The sequence below is a fragment of the Hylaeus anthracinus genome, unplaced genomic scaffold (assembly GCF_026225885.1).
Source record: "Hylaeus anthracinus isolate JK02 unplaced genomic scaffold, UHH_iyHylAnth1.0_haploid 0, whole genome shotgun sequence".
Classification (NCBI taxonomy): Eukaryota; Metazoa; Arthropoda; class Insecta; order Hymenoptera; family Colletidae; genus Hylaeus; species Hylaeus anthracinus.
Window position 1 is genome coordinate 18,003,395 of NW_026533254.1, and position 14,469 is coordinate 18,017,863.

General features: G+C 47.0%; 1 protein-coding gene across 3 annotated transcripts in view; it reads right to left on the reverse strand.

Moving 5' to 3' along the window:
* Positions 1 to 14,469, reverse strand: part of LOC128893170 (DE-cadherin) — a 64,617-nt gene that overhangs the window by 11,613 nt on the left and 38,535 nt on the right. The gene's annotated exons all lie outside the window — the stretch shown is intronic.

Genomic DNA, 14,469 nt, shown 5'->3' on the forward strand with positions numbered 1-14,469 from the left:
ACAGAATCTTCTGTTATATTAAAATTAGGCCGCGGACCAAGTTAAATCATCCGACGGTCGTGTACGTTGCGCATCCTTGATCTATGGGAACGGTCTGGTGGTAAAAGCTTTCGATTTTATGGCCGACGATGCGAGAACGAACAAGTATCGGGAAAGGTCGATAAATAATTAAGAGCAAGCGTTGCGAACGCGCGTCGATGTCGCGTTCCTCGCGATCTCGCCTAATAATTATTTCACCTCGTATTTATCACCGTTCGGTTCGAGTTACGACCACTCGAATGCCAACAGCGTCATTTCTCGAGCGCGATTGACACGAAAACAAGACCGTGACTTTTCTGGATGAGCGCTAGCCGCGCGGTAGAATTCCCGTGTATCGATTATTAGTCCGCATAGAGGGAATTCAAAGTGTCGGTGGCAATTACGTCAACGAAAATCGAGAATTGCGGATATTTCCCAAAACTCGGTAGCCACGGTGATCGAAAGGAAGGGAGAACGAGCGAAAACAGCGAACGCTCGTTTACGGCTCAACTTTGTGGCAGCGGTTGCGGCTTCGGCCAGCCTCCGATTTTTACGTTGTAACGCACACGAAACGCAAATGCCAGTGGAAATGGCGTGTTATATCTATTTTGCCAAAAAAGCCAGGATAAAAGATGATACCTTACCATCCTTTTTACCATTATTTCTCGCCAACGCCGTGTTTTCGCGGCAGGGCAAACTCGGAAGATTCGAAAGATCGAGAATACGGCACAATTCGTCATCTTTCATTGGGCATATTAGAAATCCCGTCGCACCGAAATCAACGACGAAAATATAAATATTTGACGGGAACCCGAACGTCACTCGTTATCAAAGCCAGGACAAAATATAGACAAAGGTTCGACAAAGTCCAGCGGTGTCAGTTCAAAGTTAAGCTTTTCAATGGTCGGTTGGACGTTGACAGTGGTCCAGCTCGCGAAACAAATTCAAATAGATTCGCCGGTGATATCGAAACCGCTTATCGAGAGTGCGTGGCGCGTCGCGTCGATAAGATTTATCGAATTCGGTTGCAATGGTTTTCGACGCGTTCCTGGTTAACGTTGCACGACGCTGCCGATTCGAGAGAAAAAGGTTTGGTCCCGATTCGTCGGGGACGGTTCATCGAGTTTCAGGTTCCCTCGGTCCAAGTACGTTCCGTGCCATCGCGTAATCGTATTACAAAAATCGTTTGACGAAAATATTTGCAGATTTTCGTTTGGCACGCTTCGCGTATCGAGATCCGTCACGGCAGCGAGAAATCGTTTCTGTTTCCCGATCCGCAGCGTACAATTTCCGACGTATAAATCCGGAGAAAATCGATTGTTCCCGGGCAAAGATGGTCCCCCCAGCTCTGACGGCAGAACGCTCGGATTATCGGCGTCGACGAGGAACTCGTTGCGCGTATCGGCTTCGCCCGCGACTTGATTCCGTTTCCGCGTAATACCCGATCAAAAAAGTGCGAGATGGAGCTCCATTATTGAATTTCGAGTTAATGCCATATTAATCGCCAAACGGATATATCGTCGACGTCGACGCGAGACTGTAATTGCCAATTAATATATTGATCACCGACCACTCGCTACGAGACCTAAAATTTTCGACAAAATTGTCCCAGCTGTAGATGTACTTTGTAGCGAAAGTGGACGACCGGTGAACGTAATCTATCTTGGTTTGAATAATCGGTGAACGCATTATCCGGATGTTATCCGTTTCCATTCGCTAGCGAAATAAACGGAAATTTTATTCTTCTGCGAGATATTGGCGTGTAGAGGTCGAGCTAGTGATGCAGCGTGGCACGCTTTCCTCTACTCGCAAAACCAATTCCACCTTGGTGTTCGACCCGTGCGCGATTTAACCCACTTTCGATCAAGTTGGGGCAAGATCGCGCGACGAAGCTTCCAAGGCATTGCAAACAAGCGGTTTAGGTTTTACGTTGCGCGACTATTTAGGCGAGTGTGGAGGGAAAATGGAAAACGGAGGCGCGTCCGACCGAGATGGCTCGAGCAATCTCGGTCATCCTGGCGGTGACGTCGCGATTTCGCTAAACGAATGTTGGGTGTCCTGTTGAGTTGCGCGAAACGATTATCGCGAAAGCACGCGTTACTTAAGGAGACGCTTTAACGCGTCTAAACTGTTTTCGGGCTTTCCCGTTCACGGCTGTTTCGTGTTTCGCCGGCTCGTTCCTCCTCGATAATGCACTTAATTCGATTACGGCCGAGTTGCCAGCCGGCTGTTCCGCTTCAATCGCGCTTAAGGTACGTTCGGTGCTCGTAACCGACGGCGTCTTCGGAAATGCGCGAGGGACGCGGCCGTCCGCCGCAATCTGTACTCGACGGGCACGAAAACGAGCGCGACGCGTCGAATGTCGAGCATCAGCCCGAACGAGTAAACGGAGAACGGAACGTCGTTTATCGCCTGACATGCACGCGCAAAGAAAATTAGCGACGACGGAGACGCCAAGGAACGTTCCTTTGGATGTCGTCGGCGTCGGCGTCGGCGTCGGGGTCGGTTCGTTTTTGCGTCCTGCGAACGAGACTGTAGCGTCGCGTGACTTTTGTCGTTCGCTGCGACCGTTCCCCGTTTCGTTCGACCGCTCTCAAGACTCTTTACAAAAACCTGGCAACGTTGTGCACGACTTTCCCGAGATTGGTTCAGATCGCATAAAATCTTTTTGCTTTTACCGCTCGTCGGAGTTTTGTAGGACGCGTTGCAAAACGCTATAAACCTGCGAGAAGGAATCAAATTTTAATCAATAGCAATACTGTCTGTTCGTTATATTCGATAACGGACAAAAGAATGAAAAGCCAAAGCAAAGTGGACTAGAGCAAACAACTTGGAAGATTCTGCTGTTTGCTCGACTGGACGACAATCCCGGAAGTAGGCGCGAAAGAGCCTCGAGTCTTTCGATTCCTCGATCCATCGTCTCGACGATTTCCCGCCGTTCACGGATAAATCGGTACGCGATCGCCTCGGAATCTAGGATATCGGCGTGCTACGCGACCACGGACCAACGGAGGAACAATGGTTCTCGTTGATCGTCGTCGAGTCGAGGCCATCCGACTCGTCGAGCTCTCTCGATACGCGCTTGGTAAAGTGTTTGTGGTTTTTTCTTGTCGTTACTTGGTAAAAGAAAGGAAAGATTTCTTTAACCAAACGGGAGTATAAATTCGTTCGACTTGAACGAAATTCGTTAGAACGGTGAAACTAATAAAATACCGAGCACCGTCGAATACTCTGGGCGAGCATAAATTTTCTAGCGGTGGTGCCAAGTCGGGTAACCCTTTACTTTCGTGATATCTTGCAATAACGTTTGAAATATAGCCCGGTTCGATAACAAAATTCCGTATCGTGCGAGTCTTTTCTAGATTACGTAACGCGAAATACGAACGTAAAGTATCCCAGCCTTCGAGTTTGTAAAATTCCGAGAATTTTCAGTTAGACCTCGATCGATTTTTCGCGAAAAAAATCTACGGCATTGTAATGTAAATCACGCTCGCTTAAACGCGAATTCGAATATTTTTCGATATCTGCTTGTTTAACAAATGTATGTACAAATGATGTAGACCTGTGGATGTCGATAAATAATAGTAATAATAATTAATAGTAAGAGTCGCAAAGCGCAAGCGTCGCAGACGTTTCTTTCGAGTTTCGTACACGAGGACTCGATTACTTTTGGCCGACGCGACGCGACGCCCGTCTCGTTTGCTCGGTACACCAACGTTCGCCCGTTTGCGGAATTCCTCCCAAGATATCGACAATCGCCGCAATGCGCGATTAGGGAAAGTCGCGATCGTTCAGCATTTTCCTCAAGAAGATGTTTGTATCGTTCCTCGATTCTTCTTCGCTCGACGGAGATCGTTGTCGCGATTATTCGCGATAATTCGCGATCGTTAAACGAACTAAACGTGCGTTCGCGGGAACAATTTCTGTTGCGATAATTACCGACACCGGTACGCGGAGTGATTTCATTTTCGAAATTAACGCTACCCACCAACGAGCTCGTCGATTAAATTTTCATTAGTCAAACGCGGACGGCTGCTATTTCGCTCGAAATTGAACATTCGCGTAGCGTAGCGCAACGATTCGCAACGATTTCCTCTCCCGACTGGGTGTCTACTGGTTCGCGTCTCGGAGGATCCAGCGAGGTTCAAACGATATGTTTCAGGAAGAGTTGGAGATGGATAAATTTTGAATAACGTACGAGAAAGATAAACAATTGAATATAACGGCTACGAATCGTTCTTAGAAAGTGAAATTGCGATTATTTAAACAAGTCAACTCCTCCTTCCTTAATTTCCAATTGTACGTTTCATTCCACTCGTTATTTACAATTCGAATAAAATTCTGCCCATCTTTGCAAGTCAGGAGGGGTCTTTGAAGTCGGCGACAAGGCATCGGTCAGAGTCCTCCCTTTTAATCCGTTCGGTCTCTTTCGTCGACGAACGCCTAACCCTCTTCTTGTCTTTCACCCTCTTTCGTACGTTCATTCGCGTAGCTACGCTCTCGTTACACGGTTCCCACCGTTAATTGCCAAAGAAACCAACGACGTCAAAAAGGGAGTTCGAGTTGCTCCTACCTATTATTATCAGAAGGGGTTTCTCCCTTTCTCCTTTTCCACCTCATCGATCACGCGATCGTCGTTGCACGGACGGTTTTCCAAAATCTATCGAATCGTCTCGACAACAGTGTCCCACAACTATGCCCGTCAATTACTCGCTAAGAATAAAAAGTATGCGTATAGAGAAATATTTTTTGACGCCCAAAACAATTGTAAAAAAAATATGAAATGTCTTTATGATGGACTCGCTGCTAGTCGGATCAACAAACGGATGGAACGAGGTTGACAGGTTTTTGAATAAGCGCGAAACTATTGTCGGCGACGTAGCACGACACGGTCGATCCGCAAGCCGTTCAACTTTGGCAGTAGACTGTAATAAATTTTCGAGCGAACCGTCTGAATTTGACGCCGTCGCGGAAACATCGTCGCAGCCGCAACTTGACGTTAAACTTTCCTTCCAACCGCCATACAAGCGATAGCTTCGCGTCGAGTCGAGTCGAGTCGTTGCATCCCTTCGCGACATCGCTTACGTTTAACACATTCGAGACCGACATATTAGTAGAAAACTGTTCCCAACACATGCAAAAGCTTTTGCGTCATTAACTAAACGAGTGAGGCGTTGCGTGACTCGTATGCTGAGCGGAGCACTCTCGAATGCATCTAGTATTTTCGGCTGAAACGTGCTTCGTAACTCTTTGTTACGAGACAAGCAATTTTCTTCGTAGACAAAAGCGTTACGAAATTCTTGCTCTTTGTTACCGTATCGTTATCGCTCTCATAATTTGGGTGCCTCGTTTCCGAGTCGACCAACGGCGCCGGCGGTAAAAATCGAGTACGGCGCGTTAGTTTAAAATTTTTTTCCCGAGGATTCGGAAATAGCCGGCCACCTGTTGCTGAAAGAAACGGCCGGCGAAACGACGCGCGCGAAAATTCTCGCTATTCAACGCTTGACCATTTGAATGGATTTACTTTTTCAAACGGTCACTCCACTTAATTCTCCATGGAACTCGTTCTACTCGATTATTTCATTTTTGTATCATTAATGGAACGTTCTGTTTGATATTCATTGACAGTTTCGTAAAAAAATGTTGGCTCGTCGACGGTAAAACTTCCTCGCTAACGAAATCAACACACGGTGCGTTCGCTTTCACAATGGACGACTCAGTTCTCAAGCAACGGAATTCCTCTTCGGCGCTCGTAACTTTTCAGCTAACGACACGTGGACCGTACCTAATCCAGAGATAGTGCAGTTATAAACGAGGCTTGGACGGAAAAAGTATCGCGCTGTTTCAACGAATGACGGCTGCAATGGCGTTGGTATAAAAACAAAAAGTCCTGAAACTTCTGAGACAGGCCGCGACGTAGGCATTCACGAGGAAATCGATCGTTTCCTTAGTTCGACTGTGAAAGCTAACCTTCTCATCGTAGAATACAATAGAATAGAATAGGCCCGAGCAGAATAGCCGGGAACGGAATGGAAAGCCTTTGCCTAACGTTCTCGACGACCAATATTCAAAGGAGTCGTTCGAATTCGGTTCAACGATACGCACCGCAATTTCTATGTCGCGAAACCGCTAATCATCTCGTCCCGTCTTTCGCAAGGCCGATCGCTTTGCGTAATATCGCGTAACATCGCTACCGCTATCGGCTGGTATCGAACGCATTCAAAGGTGAACCGAATCAAAGAGCCCTCATTGTCGCGACGGCTAGTTTTAGCTCCAAGTCGATAGAGCGTTATCGGTACGAGAACAACGGTGAACCATGTACCTGAAATGGGCAGATTTGGCAATTTCGAGAAGCAGAAATATAGAAGAATACTCGGTAATCGGCTGATACGTTTAGCGACGAAGAGTAATAGGATAGGAAACGATAAGACAAGGTCGGAGGAAATAACGGATAGAAGGGAGGATAATGAAATAACGGTAGAGTTGAGAAAAGTAAAATATTGCGTAGGAAATGAGATAGGATAGGGCAATTTCGTGTAAAATGGAACATGTAAAATTGTAGAGCCGCTAACTCAAAATGAATTACTAAACTCTCACCGTGCTCTTCCGCGATTATTCGAATCCAAATTAGATTTCGAGGTGTTACTTATCGAAATATCTACTAGTTCGACGTTGTTCGCAACCTTCTCAAGAAAATTAGCGAAACGCCCAGGAAATAAGAGAGTAATGCTCCCGTTACTTCGTGAACGATGAAGCAGGAAAGCGAAAACCCGTACAAACTTCGATAACCGGAAAGCGATTTCCAGCTGTGGTTCGTCGCAGCTCGCGGCGTTAATATCTCTCGTCGACTGTTTTGTTCTGCTTTTCCGTCACCGATTGAACGCGTGCAGATACGAGGGCTTTGCTTATCCACTTCGCTTTCGTTATCAGCGAAATACGAAAAAATCAACGACTCGCGCCAAGAATTTCTGAAAGGTAGCGCTCCGATATTACGGAACCACTCTGTAAACATAACACGTTTCGTTGGTATTCGCTGGTGTACAGACATATTTGGCGTCGGAATTCTTATTATCGAAAATCGTGCTTCCTCGGTCATTCGTTCGTTTGTTTGTTTACAATTAAACGAGGTACGGCCACAACGGCTGTTTGTATCGCCGACACAATCATACCTGCGGCATTTTTGTGAACAAAAAAAAAAAAAAAAAAATATCGACCGTTACGCTCCGCGTACGAATCACGAGGAGCGAGAAATAATTCACCACTTTTCTACGTATCGATTTTCGTTTACGTATTTAATCCTTACAACTGGAACGTGTTCCACGATAAAATATGCGATAAAATACACGCACGGAAAGTTCATTTAGGAAGAACGAGGTAGATGCCAGCAATCTACGCGTGCAAAGGACGCACTGGTGTCATTAAAGAAATCTAAGCGATCGCGGTAATTTTAGCAACGTTGCGAACCTGCGTAAAAAGGGAGTATCGCAGAAGTTTAAATAATGAGAATTTGCATAACGATCTCGCGAGTGAATTTAAGCGCAGCTGGAACAGGAAGATGAGCAATCCGAGCGTTATGAATTTTGATGTAGGTTAGTACCGTCGCGTGTACACGAGTTTGCGTATAGTATCAAGCGTGGTTGATAAATAGAAATTATTTACAAATACACGCGTCCGCGAAATAAAATAGCGACGACGGTAATTCTCGATGTCTACTTTGTACTTTTCGTTCCGTTGGACACGCGTTTATTTGGAGAAAAGCGTGACCCCATTTGTGTGCCGTATAACGCGAAAACTTGTGCTGCATTTGCTCAAAGAGTTTTTATTTATTGTTGAAAAACGGAAAAACACGGTACCCGATTAAATGGAATAGAAGAACCGATTGAAATATTAAACCTCGTCCAACCACTCGGTTATCTCCTTCCGCTATATTTTCCTATCTGCGAGCGAGCAAGAGGTAAACGGTGTCCCAATAGCGCGATTCAAGTTGCAGTGGCGCGTATATTTACTTAGGCGAAAGGAAGTGGCGGAAGCGTGAGAGAAGGCGGACGTTGCGCGAGTCGGTATTGTTGGGAGCCCAAGACTACTATCTCGAAACTTTGCCAACAACGATATTTCGTTGTAATTCAGTCCACAACAGTCCTGCGGCTCGGGTGAACACCTTCGCGGCACTGAGAATATACTCGTGCAACTTTTTTGCTTCCTTCTCGGCGAGTGCCACAGGCCGATGTCGAACGACACTTCGCCACGTTTCAAACGTCGACAACTCAGCATGGAACATTATTCTCTACGATTGCTCTAGCGTTCGATAGATACGCTTATCTGGTCTAGATATCTTCGGATAGGTCGTTATTTGAAAAAATGACGAAGCTAAATTACACTCGATGGAAACGATTCCAATGAGCGGTAAAGAGAACTCTTGTTTCGGAATTTTTCAGATCATTTTACGTTGCAGCGTCGAAAACGGTACTCGACGGTTGGCCTAGTGGCCTTCTCCGCGAAATCTCGAGGGATCGCGGGATCAGCGGGCAGGTGTCGCGAATCCGATTCACCGCGATAACGAACAACGGTCTCCTCGAGGAATGCGATTAGACGAAGGAAAGAAGCACTTTATCGCGTAGAGTTATCGATCGCGCAGAGGTGCGCATTCACCGGTTCAGATTCATCGGATTTTGCCGTAGAACCGACTCGAAACTCGTAACCGAGAATGCAAACGCTAATAAACGCGGAAAGACGATAAACGGAGTTTTATCGTCGTTCGTGGTGCACCGTGTGTATTCATAAAGCCTGTTTTCTCATTTTCTGGGTCTGCGAACGCCACCCGCGGCCTTTGCGCGTTGTTTGGTCCGTCCGACGCATGAATCGGCCCAACTGTTTAGCCTACGCAGCGGGCGACCAAGATAAACTGTTTAAGTTGTAATCTCTTGGCTCGTTAAACAGGTTCAACTGTTTAGAATTCGTGTGTTTCGGGTAAACAAGCAGATTATTAAATTATTTGTTTATCGTTTCAAGAACAATGCGCTAAATGGTATCGCAAACGGCAAAATTATGATTCGCTCGTAGCATTTATACATAAAACGTACTTTGTTGCAAATCTAACTAACCGTAGATGTACAAAAGTACTCGTTGCATGTTATTTCGCGTAGCTTGATTCGTACCACTTCGGTCCTCGAGTTACTTTCCGTGTACTCGAAACGAGCCCAACCCCGCGACTGTGACTGCCCTCAAAAGTCAACAACGACAAATCGAAAGTGCTTTCCTCTCTTTCGTCTGCGCCCCGCGAGGGCAATTTTTTTCAATCCCCGGACACGTGTCCCTAATTTCTACGCCCGGTTCCGTTCATTACGACGACCGCGTAACCCTCGACCAACCCTCCGAAGGGTGCGACATGCCCTTCCTAACGTTCCTTCTTCTAACGAACCTCCTACGCCCGTCGGAAACTTGCGAAACGAACTGGAAGGGCACAAGGCACTCCTCTCGAGTCGTTGCCAGTTGCCGCTGCCATTCGCTGATGCACAAGAGCAACGAATCTAACGTTAGTTCGCGTTGTACTTGCAAAACTTCTTATATATGTTACGTATGTTCTCCGTGTCTTGCTTACAATATTAATTACTCAGACTCGAGCAATGCGACTTTTGAAACGGAAATGTCCAAACTTTGCATACCCGTCGTTTAATTACTGTTGAATTACTGCAAGTATGGAAAGAAACGTTTCGCGCCCTTTACGAGTGAAATTTAATAAACTTTACATTACGAAACCACCGTAAATTTCATAGTACCATGTATTTTAACTAAAATAGTAGCATGTCGCGTTAATTGAATTATAAATAATAGCGTTCGCATGAATTGTTAACGTACTCGATTCGAGTCTACAACTCGTTGGTATCACTTGTGATTTTACCGTAACGTGAACGCGGATTCTCGTGGCAACTTTTCGTCACGGTCGAAACGATTGGTTTCTGGGAGTTGTGTGATTCGGAAGGACCGATACTACTCGGCGATCCCGGTGGGATTACGCGAAAATGCAACCGTTTCCGAGGCGACTCAGCGTTCTCACGGCCACGCTCTTACCCTAAAATGACTCAGACGCGAATTCTCCTACGTATTATTTGATTTCCATTAGATCGATCGGTAGGGTTCTACCCCAGCGAAGGGTCGGTCAAATCCGTAGCTCGATTAATTGGTTCCAGGCGGTCGGGTCGAATCAAACGAGCTTTGCCTTCGTCTAACGCGATTTTTCTCTGAGAAAAAAAAAAAACACGCGATCACTTCGTGTCTAGAGTATTTTTCCACGCGCGAGTCCATCTTTGAGGAAGACGGAACGCTCGGTTTACTAGAGTTTACTCAGTATACGGGCAACGAACTCTCCATAGTCCAGATTCACCACGAAGGATTACCACGTGGATTTAGCTTACGGTAAGTAGCTTACGTCTTTATCCGTTACCTCTGGCAGGTCTCGAAACTGGGAAACACATACGTTCTCGCTAATATTGGATTTGATACGCAGTCGAATGCTACATTGGATCGTTCTTAACTAAATAATCCACGGATCGTTCTTTGATTCGACGCTGTTTGCGCGCGAGTTCGTCGAACCTGATCGACGAGTATCCCCGAGAAAGTCTACGACTATCGTAGAAGCGCCGGGCATCGTTGACCGAGATGCTATTCAGCCGAGTTGTCGCATTCGCGGTTTGGCTACCCGAGCTTCCGATACCGTGCACCAAACACGGCGAACGAAACACGCTGTAGCGGAAGTAAACTCGTGTTTCGGCAACATCGTCGTCGGCGTTGAAACAATAACGTGGAAACTTTAGAATCTTGCGTGCTTTATCGTGCTCTAAATTTGCGCAAAGTTTTATTTTAATCGGGACTTTTGGATGCTTCCCTTTTAGCAGCCTTTCGCGCCAACAGCTTTCGAAACTCTTTAGAAATTCTACATACGCGATATATTAATCCGTTCTCGCTCAGAGCGCGCAAACATCGCCTGGCATGCACATTAAGATACGGCGATTCGTCGAGACGGACAAGAATTAAGGATTCGAGAGTCGCCGAGAATACTTTCCGCGTTATCGTTCTAGGCCGTTGCTTCCTCGAGAGCCGGGGCTGTCATCTTCTTCTGGAACGAACGTTTAAACGTTTTGTTGCTCGAGTTCTCTAATCCTCGTATCGCTGGGATATTTCAGGATGATCCGAGGACTAGCGTAACTCCGTTTAATCGTAACGAATACGGACGCGGTTTCGAGGGACTGCTGCGTCGGCCATTATTTCCGCGACGTCTAGAGCTCCGCGTTGATCGCGACTCGCTACAGAATTACTGAAATTTCTCGAATGCAACCACTTTCCAGCGACTACGCGCGTCCCGACGTCTTCTGGGAAATGACATCGAGTCTCGTAGCGAACAACCCCGTGCACGACGGACGCCGAGCGCTGCATCGCTTTCGAGCACCTTGCTCCCCCCCCCCCTCTCTCTCTCGACTCGTTGATAAGGATATCGTACAGGTGCAAATTCAAATCTCTAGTATCGCCGAGACTTGGACGCGTCCGACGATCAACGTTTCGACCGCTCGAACCGGAACAGGGAAAAAAACCAATTTTATCGCATTATTTCTCGTTCCTATGTCATCGGTGCATCGCATCGTTTACATGGTAGCTCGACTATCGACGAGTATCACGGACGACGCCGTAACCCGAGTAACCGCGTCGTAACTTGGAGGGATGTACATACATACATATGTAGGTCGCGCGTTATGCGCCCGATGGAAACCAAGTCCCGCGGAAGAAAACTCACGACCGAGTCTCACGAGAAAAGTGCCGAGGTTAGAGGTTGGCAAGCGTTCTTAGGCTCTCGTTACCGACCTCGAATCGGCTCCATTGTCGGAAATTCCACGGCTCGTCGGAGCCTTATCGCGCGACAGTCCGCGAGACGTGCAGTTAACGCGCAAAGTCGGCCGCAAACTGCGAAACTTGTTAACCCTTTCATTGCCCTTGCGAGAAAATGCGCTTGCCTTGCCGTACCAAGACGTTGCGAACATTCCAGTGTCGTCTAATATCGACGAGCGATAGCGTAAAAATATTTAACGCGTTTAAATGGTTCCCTGTTTCTTGTCCCGCTGTCGTTTCGCTCGGAGCACTCGTTTCTAATCGTTCGTCCGTCCGTGTAACCAACGGTTCCAATGGCGACTCGTGCAACGAAATGAACGCGAACGAGGGAGATAGTCGTGGGTACGACTCGAAAAAACGACAGTACGAGCGGAACGACAGTTTAATCCTTGTCGCGCGGAGAAAGGAAAAGGTAAATGGCTCGCAACAAAGGTTTAATAACGCGGCATAGAGCATTCCTTTTGTGTTTCCGGAGCCCCGGCAGAGATCAGCCATATTGGAGGTAACATTTTCATCAACTTTTTACAGTCGGTCGTTGCATATTGTATTACTTTTCCCGTTCTCGTTTGAAAACCGGAGAAAAGAGGACGCGCGAGTGGTTTTCGCACGAAGAAAAAAAAAAAAACACCTCCCACGAGAAGCTACGGGTTTACCTGGCGAGATTAAACTATAAACGACGAGTATCGAGCGTCCGTATTTTTATGGCATTTCGTCGGCGTTGCTCGTTACCGGTGGCCGGTCAAGAACTTTAATCATTCCGAGAAACGAGAACAAACGTCGCCTCGGACGCGAACATTTCAAAGAGAGCTCTCGCGTTCCCGCGACGAAAACGGCCGACTCGTTGAGCGCGAAGCGTAAAAATAAACTCGTACGGTCAACGTGGCTGTCATTTAATCGGATTAATTCAGCGTCGCGCACCGTTCGAATTGACGTCGAATCAAAATACCGTGGAAACGTTATTATCGTTCAACTTCGGTTGAAACTTCTCGTCCTCCGACGCGTGGTTGCTTATTTCGATTGGAAAAATATCGGTGAAGTAAGAACGTGAAATCATTCCCAAAGGACGACGAACCTACCAGGTATATGTCAGTTATTTCGTTTTTCGGTATAAGTTGCCACGGCAAACGGGGCAAACATTTAGGTCGACTCGGATGAAAAAGGATCCGGGCAGCGACAGCGTTCGCGCGAGTCGGTGGTGGCGGAAGCGGTAGTGGTGCGGCAGTGGTGGTGACCGATGGTGATGGTGGTAACGGTGGCGATGGTGGTCGACGTACAAAAGGCAACCGAATGACAAGGCTGTCGAGCTAGGCCGAGAGTTCGCGAATAATTACAGGCCAGTGTTACATGGTTCTCTCTACTTTCCCGTCGGTTCGCCCACCAGGATAAAAGCCAGCGGCAAGGGTAGTCCGTGACGCGCGGACGCTCGCTGGTGCCTCTCGTTCGCGAAAAACAGCTCGAACAACCCGATTCCTGGTTAGCCGCAGTCTTTTTCCGATGGAATGTTCCGACAAACTCGAAACCGTAGCGCCGGCTAGAGATTCCGATTTTGTTCTCTGTACGCCACCGCGATGACTCGTTCGAACAACTCCTTTCCTCCGAATCCTTCTCTTTATCACCGATCGAACTGATCCAATTCGAGAAAGGCGTATACACGCGTTTCCGCAAAGATGCAGAGATCGGCAGGGTCGAGGCCAACACCTGACAACGCCACGGTGGAAACCGAGCGAACACGCGTTCGCGTTTTCCGTCTAGACTTTCATCCTTGTCCCAAAGGAACGCTCGCACTTCCATTCGTCTCTATTTAACGCGTTGTACACCCATACGTGTACGAGCGCGTGCAACACACCCCTTTCCACTCGTTGCCCATCCTGTTTCCATACTACGTAACACTAATCGGACCCCGCCCAAGGCGAGCCGTACAATTGCCATTTCTTTTTCGTCAACTTTCCACGCCTGACTAACCGCGCTTGACCTACATATTTTACTCGAACCACAAAAGCGTGTAGGTGCGACTCGGGCAAAATTAACATATTTTATCCACCGTGCTCTGTACGCGCTCCGACAACGTAAGCTGTACAAACTTTTCGACTTTTACGGCCAATTCCGTAAACTTGTTCGTTTCTTTGTTCTAAATGCATATATAAGTACGTTAATTAAAAGGTAGATCGTACAATTAATACAGCGCGAAGAAGATGATAGATCGTTTCGATCGTTGGCGCGATAAACTCGATTACTTTAAACATTGTACAGAGACGTTGATGCAATTCAACGAATAAAAACGCTTCTTTTATTGCTCCAAAGTTGCTTGACGTTGCAACAGTTTCCTTCCTTACCAGATAGAAAAGTAAAAGCCCGAATACCGCTTATCGCTGGCCGTTATTGCTCGACCGTTGCGCGAGAGTACACTCCTTTAATTTCAGAATGCCGATTACGCATCGATCCGCGACCGCGAGAGCCTACAATTGGCCGACTTTAGTTCGGCTCGACGTTCGATCGAACGCGACCGAAGGTGGTACGATATTCTCTATTTTAATTACATAGTTCCAATTATCTTCCATCTAATTAGAACTACGG